Here is a 10000-nt window from a genome sequence, read left to right on the forward strand (position 1 = left end):
CTTAATCTAAATATTAAAGCTCTCAAAACCAGATGTGTAGAAGGAAATCATTTGTAATCACTCGTGAAAAAGTTTCGACGTTGTATTGTGCTATTAATGATGTTTAACCATGTAAATTGCCACAATAGCAAGCAAAAGTTTGACTTTTAACCAGGCATCTGTTTTATAGTTTGTAGTAGAGTTCAATCTCATTAAGTGTTATTTGCGATCCGTTAAAGTTAATATTATTTTTTTAAAAAATCACATATTTTACCGGAACCTTTTGTATTTATTATGTGTACAACTTTATTCAACATTTTGGAAATCACACGGGGAAGAATGTAATTCATTCCAAATAGACCTCCTTACCTTCGCGGTCACGTGAACTACATAGGGTAAACACAACGTTCAAGCTGGCGGCCGGTGAGGAGCGTTCTTTCGTAGCGTGGACAAAATCGTTGCAAAATCTAACAAAAGTGTCCTCGATCACAATAGGCAACTATTTAAAAAAAATGTGGAATAAAGGAAATTGGAAAAAAGGTTGCAAATTCTTCACGGAAAACTACATGCACAATGTTTTCGTGAAAGAGGAAGGCGATCGAGCTGGAACCCATGGAGTGAAAGGCCGCTGTTACCGTAGCCAGAAGAAGAGCGAAGCTCCTCACAGAGTAAAATTGAAGATAGCTGACAGAGAAGGGAGAGGAAATGTGGAAAAAGCAGAATATTCATGCAAAGCGGGTGAATATAACCGTTAAATAACGCTGCAGTTACAATAGTATTATCACGCAGGTGTATATGAAGGTCACATTCCACGGGTCGAGATTCTATGCAACTTCTACATCGATAGACAACTATTAAGCCAAAAAGTTTTTCGTCGATTCAAAACAATAGTTATCAGGGCTTTTTGAACCTGCTGTACAATTTGTTTTAATAAGAATAATAATAAAAAGGACGGACGAGGTGAAATTTTCAACTATATTTTCTCCAGATTTTGAAAGTTCCAATTATACTTTTATTACATTCAATGGTTAGTGTATACCAACGCCTTTCAACATTGAATTAAAATTGTTACATTTCAGTCATATTTCCATGTCTGACCCATGTCTTTGTAGAAAATGTATTGTGTTGTTGAGGTATACTGTAACATGATAGCACAACTCAATTGCAAGGTTGGAGGCCACTGTAACCATGTTTTTGCCTTGTTGTACTTACTAAATCATTGGTGTCTGCTGGGAATCATGGAAATCCCAGCAGGTCAGACTTGTTCAGTGTTCCACAACAGTAGCACAAACCAAGAGGTGCAAATATTGACCCAGAACCAGTAACGAAATCACTTTTGTCAAAGCTTCATCTGATCAACGTCGCAAACAAAAACTAGCTCCTGTAACTGGTAGAATTTATGATGCACGGGTTAAACATCTCAGGTTAAATGGGTGGAAGCAGCAAGATGTGATGGAAATGTGTCAATGTCTTTCCACAGAAAAAAAAAATCCCCTTTTTCTTATCTACTGAGTGATCAGTAATGTTCATCAGCTAGCCATACTGTTTTTGGCAATGTCCCCTGCGCTCAACTTTAGGCTATCAATTGACTGATTTAAAGGAAACCAAAAAAACCTTTGCTTTTTATAAACCAAACAGTTGTGTAACACTTCCACGGGATCAGCAACCACAAGGAGTGTTGGTTTTTCCAAAGATCCCAGTTTCTAGTGCATGCCGCCAACCATTTTTCCCCCAGTAACTTTTCATATACAACGTCAGAACCAATTGTGCAAAACATTAGCATAAACATTGAACGAGCTTGGGACATCCAGATCAGCACTGTTAGCCAAGCTCAGGACCCCACGTAGTTTGAAGAACGTAAACGTCGACTTACACCTTCAAATTTTGGGAAAGTACTTCATAGAAAACAGAAGCCTACAGAGCCATTTCTTGAAAGTATTTTTGAAGCAAAGGATCTTTCGAATGTATCAGGAATTCGTCATGGCAAACAAAATGAAAAAGTAGTTCGATCTCACTATGCAAGGAAAATTCAGAAGCACCTGAATAAGAACTTTACAGTATATGACAATGGCCTTGTGGTAATCCCCTACCACCCCTACCTGGGTGCCACCACTGATGGTAGGGTGTTTGACCCAACGTCCGTCCGTCCCTTTAGATTATTGGAAATGCAGAGTTCATACACTTGGAGGAATCACTCCATGGACGCAGCATGTGAGGACCTAAATTTCCCCAGCAGTATGGTTGATGGAGTCCCAAAGCTAAGAACTGATGACAAACAGGGTTATTATACACAAATCCAGGGTCAACTTGCCCTTAGTGACTTACCTTGGTGTGATTTTGTAATATATCTATCAGGATCACGCAGTCTTTCTGTAGAGCGTATTAGCTTTGATTCTACCTACTGGAACAATGCACTTTTACAAATATTAACCACATTCTATTTTAAGCATTGCATTCCATTCTTGAGCAAAGAAAACGTAACATCTGTTAATTCATGTGAAGTGTCACTCTGCCACGCCTACAGTGTAACTGTCTATACCGCATCAAAATTAATGCCTCAATGGAGGCTCCTTTAAATGGACAAGGAAGGAAAAGAAGTGTCTTAGTTATTGTTACAAATGAGTGCTTTAGTTAACTTTCCTTGGATATGCACATAAGGACAAACATAAGTTAGATTACAGGTTCTCATTGATTAATATAATAAGCAGTTTTTTTCAATCTGTATCTCAGGTTTTTGTCATGATTTGTTTTGAAGTAGATCTTGATTTCTTTTACTGTTGCAAAAGTTAGTATTTGCCCTACTCACCTAAAATAGGATCCATAGAGTTTGAGAGTAGACAGCACACAGTCCAAAGTTGATTTATTGTTCCCAATGAGCTGATTGGGAGTCTACTGTTGAAAAAAAGAAAACGCCTAACTTTTCAAATGGCCCTTTGCACATGAATTCTATGTGTAGCTGTTGTCTGTGTTCTGTGTTCTTATGACTTTCATCGAATTGTGGCTTTTCTTTTAAAAATGGAGGAGTGTTAAGCTGTAGTCCGATTTTCTGTAAATCTCCTTCTATGTCAAATCCCTTATCAGCCATTGTGCTGTCACCTTCAAAGATTTCTGATACTTCCTTCTTCCTTGAGAGTAAATCGAGAAAACCACTCCTATAAACTATCTGTTTGTCGGATATGGACCCCGTATACAACTGTGAAATGAACATGAAACCTCCCATGGAATCAACTCCAACCCAGGAATTCAATGTATTCGTAGATTTGTAGTTTGAATAACTTTGAGACTGAATAACAAGGGAGCACGGACAATGAATTTTCAACTCATAATAATGTTATTTGGATAATCTTCCTTGAACTTTTTGGGCATGTGTTCAAGGATGACGTTCCCATGAGGCCACATTTTTAGGGTGCCAAGTTGAATAAACAGCAGATTTAACCATGAAATGAATGTGTTTGACATTGTCACTTCTGCAACATTAAATCTTATTCCTAAGTCAAGATTGGTCAGGCCTAAACGAAGTTTCATCATTACTAGCAAAAACTCGTCTTCCACAGATAAAACATGATCTCTTGAAGAACCAGCATCAGTTTCTAGTGCCGAGCTCTCATCATCATCATCATCATTATCACTTTGTGTTTCTTGATCAGAGTCGAATAACAACAAAGTATCAATTTCGTGCTCTTTGCTTGCCTTCGTGTTCCAGTAAGTGATGTTTTCGTTTTCGGCGTCCTCCTGGGAGGAAAAAGTCAAGTACCCTTCGGAACTTTTCACAGCTGGAAAACCCATTTAAATGGCTGAAATATATTTTTTTCTTTGCCTCTAGTGCGCGCCAGATCTTTCAAAACACTCATTGAGAATGTTCAGTGTAACATTGAGATACCTTTTTTTGACTAAATGAAATGACCACGAAATGAACGGTCCACTTCAGGCGGTGTTAGTTTTATTATTATTATTACTATTATTATTATTACTATCATCATTATTATTGTTATTATTATTATTATTATTACTATCATTATTGTTATTATTATTGTTATCATTATTTCTTAAATTTCTGTTTTTAGTTTACTTATGTGTTTAATTATTCTTTCAATTCACTTTTGAATTTTATTTTATTTCTAATTTTTCTTTTATTTCCTTTTTTTGTTATTTATTTTTATTTTTTACTTTTTTACACTCCGCACCCCGCACTCCGCATTTTCGGAGCGTCCATTAAAGATCTCGAACCAGAAGTCATTCAGCCGTGACCTAAAACCTTCTAGAATGTTCTATTTTTCACGTAATATTCGAATTTAGAAACCTTGCAACAAGTTTCTGGAAACTCCAGGTGTACTTGTATAAGAGCACGAGTTTCGCCCGTGAGAGAGCAATGAAGCTGTAATGATGCTGCAATCCGGGAAGTTAAATAAACCAGTTTGTAACTGTTACCAACGATCCTTGGTTCTGTATGGGAACATAAGCGTACGGGCAACTTTTTGCCAGAGGGGAATGGGGGGAGGGCGGTGAGCCATTTGCCCCCAAAAAATTCTCCCAAGTCGTCCTAATATTTACGAAACTGAGTCGAAAAGAAACGAGGGTCACTAACGGTGCGCTAACATAGACTTACATATGCAGTAAAAATATTCTTACATTTGATTCTGTCATATGAGCTCATAAACACGTTAAAAGAAATAGCAGTCTCTGCCACTTCGACGGCCGAAGATATCAATGATACGATCCATGTCATTGTTGACTACAGAGTTGGCATATGCCCTTTCAATGTTAATAAGTGCGATGTTACTGACACGTTTTTCCCGCATGGTGTTGCGGAGGTAAGTTTTTAATCTGCGCAACGCACTGAATGATCGTTCTGCAGAACACGGATGTAGTAGGTATCACTGCGAGGATATGTACCACATTAGAAAATTCACGAAACATATAAAATAGATCATCCTCGTGCATTGTCTCCAGCATTTCTGAAACAGTCATGCAGCCTAATCCGCGCGCGCCACGAAAACTCGCGTACATTTTCTGCTCGGCTTTCAGAATCTCGCCGTCGATTTTGTAAAGTTCAGCAACGCGGGAGAAGCTTTCTTTCTCAGGTGTTTCACTGTGACAGATATTTCCCAAAGCACAGAGTATTTCCTGGTCATTTCCGCTAAACCTGAGCTCAAGCTCGGCACGCACCTTGTCGATGGACACATAGTAAGTGTTAATACGGTGGTGCGATTCCGTTGTCAGCTGCGTTTGTCTTTGCGCATGTTCACCTACAAGGGCTTAAGGGCGGTGCGATGGCGTTTGTCTGGGTGCCTTGGCTTCTCGTAATTCGAACTGAGAATTGGCCAGCCACCTCATCATTTTCAGGCCCATTGCTGATACTATCTTCCATACGCTGTTGAAACTTTCTTCACTCCGACACTGGCGCAAGGTCTGAGTAATGGTCATGTCGGCATTTCTACGAGCGGAGATGACGTCGACCGTCCTCCCCTGAAGATATCGGCACAGACTATTAGTATCGCTCAGGATTACTTTCAGCCCACACACTCCGAAAATAAAGTCCAAGTCACAAATTGCGGTCAATAAGGCTCTGCTCTCAGAGTAGGTTTTTCGATCTTCTTGTGAAGACAGTGTGAGCAGGGCTTTTACAATGCGTTCCATTTGCCCAAATTTGCTTGTTGCCCAATTTTTTTTTTTTTGGGGGGGGGGGGAGGGGGGGGAGCGGCCCGTACGCTTATGTATGGGAATAACCCTGCTCCAAATTGACACTCCTTATATCCTCCTTCCCTTTCAATAGTTCACGTTCGATATATCAATATTCTAGCGTGGCTTCGAGGCCTTCAGGAGAGACTTCTATATATGGTGGTGTTTTCTTTGTATCCAAGTCTCTTTTGGGAATTGAGGGACAAAATAAACTTTAAAAGACTGCAATTTGACCCGAAAGCCTCGGAGCCGTGTTGAATATTGAAATGTCGAACGTGGCCTATTGGCAGCATTTTGTATCATTCAGGTAAACTAGTTTAGCAAATAATAATGAGCCCAAAATATTTCAGTACGAGAGTATTCGGCAACATTGTCTGTGTATTGTTTCGTCTACGATAAAGAAAAATGGTAAAAAATACGAGGCCTCCTACCTCCTCTCTTTTATGGCTCTGGCATTGCTGACATACATATATATGACGTCATTGAGGAGTGATTTCACATCTCGATGGACACGGGATTATTAATAAAGTAAACAAGTTTTTCTGCTTTACACGCCATATGAGTTTCATCACTATAGAATGAATTATTTTGGAGATACACAGAGACCTATAAAAGCCTAGCCTAAATATAGTCAACTTTGACCGTGATATATACATATACATATATATAAAAAAGGTTATAAAATGCCTCAAGCCAACAAAGAATGCCACTGCGTCAGGAGGATCCATGAAGATTCACAGTCTAAGCCTCACCGCAAAAATGAATTTAGAAACGTTTGATAAAGCAAGGACGGACAACTTCTGACGGTAAAAAAAGTTAAAAAGTTAAAAATTTGATAGAAAAACGTTTCGGTCTTAGACCTTCATCAGTTACAAGAGAAAAAGGACGAAAACTAAGTTTAAATACGGTTACAGTGTGGGAGATTACGTAACAAAATGAAAAATACAATATTGTGCTATTAATACATCGTGATTAATACAATACAGGAAGAAAATGCAAAACGAGAAATACAATGCTGTATTATAAATTGCGTCGTACAGGGTGATAATTAATAGACCAAACGAAAAGAATACAATACTGTGCATAAATTACATTATAGAGCATGATAATTGCAGAACTAGGTTAAATTCAACCTAAAAACTAAAAGAGTTAAAAGAGATAAAACGGACTCTTGCAATGCGGTAAATATAAAAGAAGAAACCTACGTTTACGCTGGACAAGGTTAATAACAAAATCCCAAATCGAGGTCTTTGGAGCATTAAAGGCTTGACAAACAACAAAATCCCTGGAGGGGCCCTTAAACAATAAGCTGTAATAAGATCCCAGGCAGGGCCTTTGAGCATACCTAACACCCAAAAAGCTGACAAAATCCAAGGAAGGGCCTTTGAACTGCCTTATGGCGCGAACGCATATTTACACAAGAGAAAGTTAATTATAACAAATTCCGTTTTTGGAGTGAAATTCTTTTCTTTTATTTAAGCCATGGGGAGCCAAAGAGAACAGTTGAGCACTCCAATAAGCCTCTTTCGTAATTAAAAACCTATCGATCTCGTCTGAGTCATTAGGGGCCTGCACCTGATCAATGCATTGGAATTCAAAATCATCCAAGGAGTGTGGAATTTTATTGAAATGTACTGCTACCTCACAAGTGGTTTTGTTTGTGAGCATAGCAGACTTGTGGTTACGAAACCTAACCCGAAAATCGGTGGTAGTTGATCCTATGTACTGTAAACGACATTTCTTGCAGGAAACTAAATAGATCACGTTTTTAGAATCACAAGAAAGCCTTGAATGAATGGTGTATTTTCTGCCCGTTTTAAAACTTAGAAATGATTTAGATTCAACAAAGAAATTTCGACAGAGATCGCATCTATTTCTTTCACATTTAAAGCAGCCATTATTTGGCTGAATTGTTTGTCCCTCATCGGCGGTCTAAAAACGAGATGGTGCTAATAATTCTTTCAGGTTTTTTGTTCTACGAAAAGATGGTATGATAGAGCCTTGAGGGAAAAGTTCTTTCAATTTAGGGTTGGATTGCAAAATCAACAAATGCTTTCTAATTATGCTAGTAATTAATTAATCCCCTCCAGGGATTTTGTTGTTTGTCAACCCTTTAATGCTCCAAAGGCCTCGATTTGGGATTTTGTTATTAACCTTGTCCAGCGTAAACGTAGGTTTCTTCTTTTATATTTACCGCATTGCAAGAGTCCGTTTTATCTATTTTAACTCTTTTAGATTTTAGGTTGAATTTAACCTAGTTCTGCAATTATCATGCTCTATAATGTAATTTATGCACAGTATTGTATTCTTTTCGTTTGGTCTATTAATTATCACCCTGTATGACGCAATTTATAGTACAGCATTGTATTTCTCGTTTTGCATTTTCTTCCTGTATTGTATTAATCACGATGTATTAATAGCACAATATTGTATTTTTCATTTCGTTACGTAATCTCCCACACTGTAACCGTATTTAAACTTAGTTTTCGTCCTTTTTCTCTTGTAACTGATGAAGGTCTAAGACCGACCGAATTTTTTTTTTTTTTTTTTTTTTTTTTTGCAGGAAGTTAAATAACAATCAGTTGAAGAACTTGTCGGAAGGAAGTTTTAGCCGCACCCCCATGATAAAATATCTGTAAGTGATACTGCACTGCTAACTGATCAAAGCTAACAAGCAGTAGTGACTCCCTGGGCTAGAGGCACGGGCAGCAGTGACCCCCCTAGTTAGCGGGCAGAAGTGACTCCCTGGACTAGCGAGCAGCAGGGACTCCCGGGTTAGCGGACAACCGTGACTCCCTGGGTTAGCGGGCAGCATTGACTCCCTGGGCTAGAGAGCAACAGTGACTCCCGGGTTAGTGGACAACTGTGACTCCCTGGACTAGCGGGCAGCATTGACTCCCTGGGCTAGAGAGCAGCAGTGACTCCCGGGTTAGCGGGCAACTTTGACTGCCTGGGCTAGAGAGCAGCAGTGACTCCCGGGTTAGCGGGCAGCTCTGACTCCCTGAGGTAGCGGGCAGCATTGACTCCCAAGACCAGCGGGGAACAATGTACCTACTAAGCTAGTGGGAAACAATGTACTCCCTGGGCCAGCGAGCAGCAGTGAATTCCTGTGTTAGCGAAAAGAAGTGACACCCTAGGCTATAGCGAGCAACAATGACTCCATGAGCTAGCGAGCAGCAATGACTTCCTGGCCATTGGCTACTAAAATGCAGTGAGAATTCTTCTTAAGTGCGCAAAGACAAGATTGCTGACAAATAGTTTCTGTGATCTCTTCCGCTCTTCTATAAGAAGGATTGGAACCCTGACGTGCTGAAGCCGCTCCTAAAGCAAGCATCATAGTTAAACAAAATTAAAGAATCGCTGATACACCCCCCCCCCCCCCTCTAAAACCCGTTATCCAAACCCACGTTCGTGAAATATCAGCTGCATTTTTAGCTTGGGATAGCCACGGAGGGGTGGCTTATGGATAACGTTGTAGATACTGGGTAAATCAAAACGCAGAACGTAGTTTTGGCTCTGTCAATTCCAAACCCACTCAAACCACCCCCGGGCATTTGACAGTTTGTTTTTAGAAGGTGGGAAATGCCTCACTGTGGAGCAGCTGGAGCATACGAAATCCCTATGGTGGGGCTGTGAGAAAAGTGCAAATGCCTCGCCTATGGGATAGTTACAATATTATATTTAATAGCGAAATTGCCGTGTACTCGCAAGCTCTAACTTAACGGGGAAAAAAAAAAAACATTTTATATTTGTTAAATACTTTTAAAGTTTCATTATGACTGTTATTTACGTACTCAGCTTTTTGGTATAAAGCGTATATATTGAAGATGATTTAAACATGGTAAAAAGTAGTGCACACCAGTCTGCGCAAAGACAAAGGCAAAATAGCGAATGCTGTATTAAATAAATGATAAAATATAGTTAGCTCGAGGTATTTTAGTTTCGTGGAGTATGAGTCTAAGGCCCCGTTTCAAACGTCGAAATTTACATGTGCCGAACCTAATAGCCGCAATTGAGTACATGACGAGGTCGACGTCTGAATCAATTTAGCTCGACACATGTTATTTGGGTCGACCCAAAAATTAAGTTCGACATGGCCAGTCGGTCAGTTCGACTTCGGTGCGACTCCGATTCAGACGTCCAACTTTTCATGTACCGAACCTAACGCATGCATTAAAAATACATTAAAATAAATTAATTTTTACTCAGAGTTCTGCACATTTCCTATTTTTGTCATGCGCAGACAGCCTGTTTTGATCTTTTGGAACAAAATAGCGGGAAGAGCGGGACGATATATGTTCCTCTTACTTCGAGAGCACGAAATATACTTCTGCATGCGGTG

The 10000-nt window shown here is 39.5% G+C and overlaps 1 protein-coding gene and 2 pseudogenes across 1 annotated transcript in view; 2 read left to right on the forward strand and 1 right to left on the reverse strand.

The window, feature by feature from the left end:
• Positions 1-695, forward strand: part of LOC149105442 (insulin-like growth factor-binding protein complex acid labile subunit) — an 11600-nt gene extending 10905 nt beyond the window's left edge. Inside the window, exon 4 of the mRNA XM_089271642.1 lies at positions 1-695. This exon is cut by the window's left edge and continues 539 nt beyond it. The gene's annotated coding sequence lies outside the window, so the exon portion shown is untranslated.
• Positions 696-1090: 395 nt separating this feature from the next.
• On the forward strand, positions 1091-2555 carry LOC149105443 (uncharacterized; annotated as a pseudogene).
• Positions 2556-2839: 284 nt separating this feature from the next.
• LOC149105444 (uncharacterized) lies at positions 2840-3830 on the reverse strand (annotated as a pseudogene).
• Between the last annotated feature and the right edge of the window lie 6170 nt (positions 3831-10000).

Source organism: Orbicella faveolata, unplaced genomic scaffold, assembly GCF_042242905.1.
Source record: "Orbicella faveolata isolate gen_17 unplaced genomic scaffold, um_ofav_v1 contig_34, whole genome shotgun sequence".
NCBI classification, from domain to species: domain Eukaryota; kingdom Metazoa; phylum Cnidaria; class Anthozoa; order Scleractinia; family Merulinidae; genus Orbicella; species Orbicella faveolata.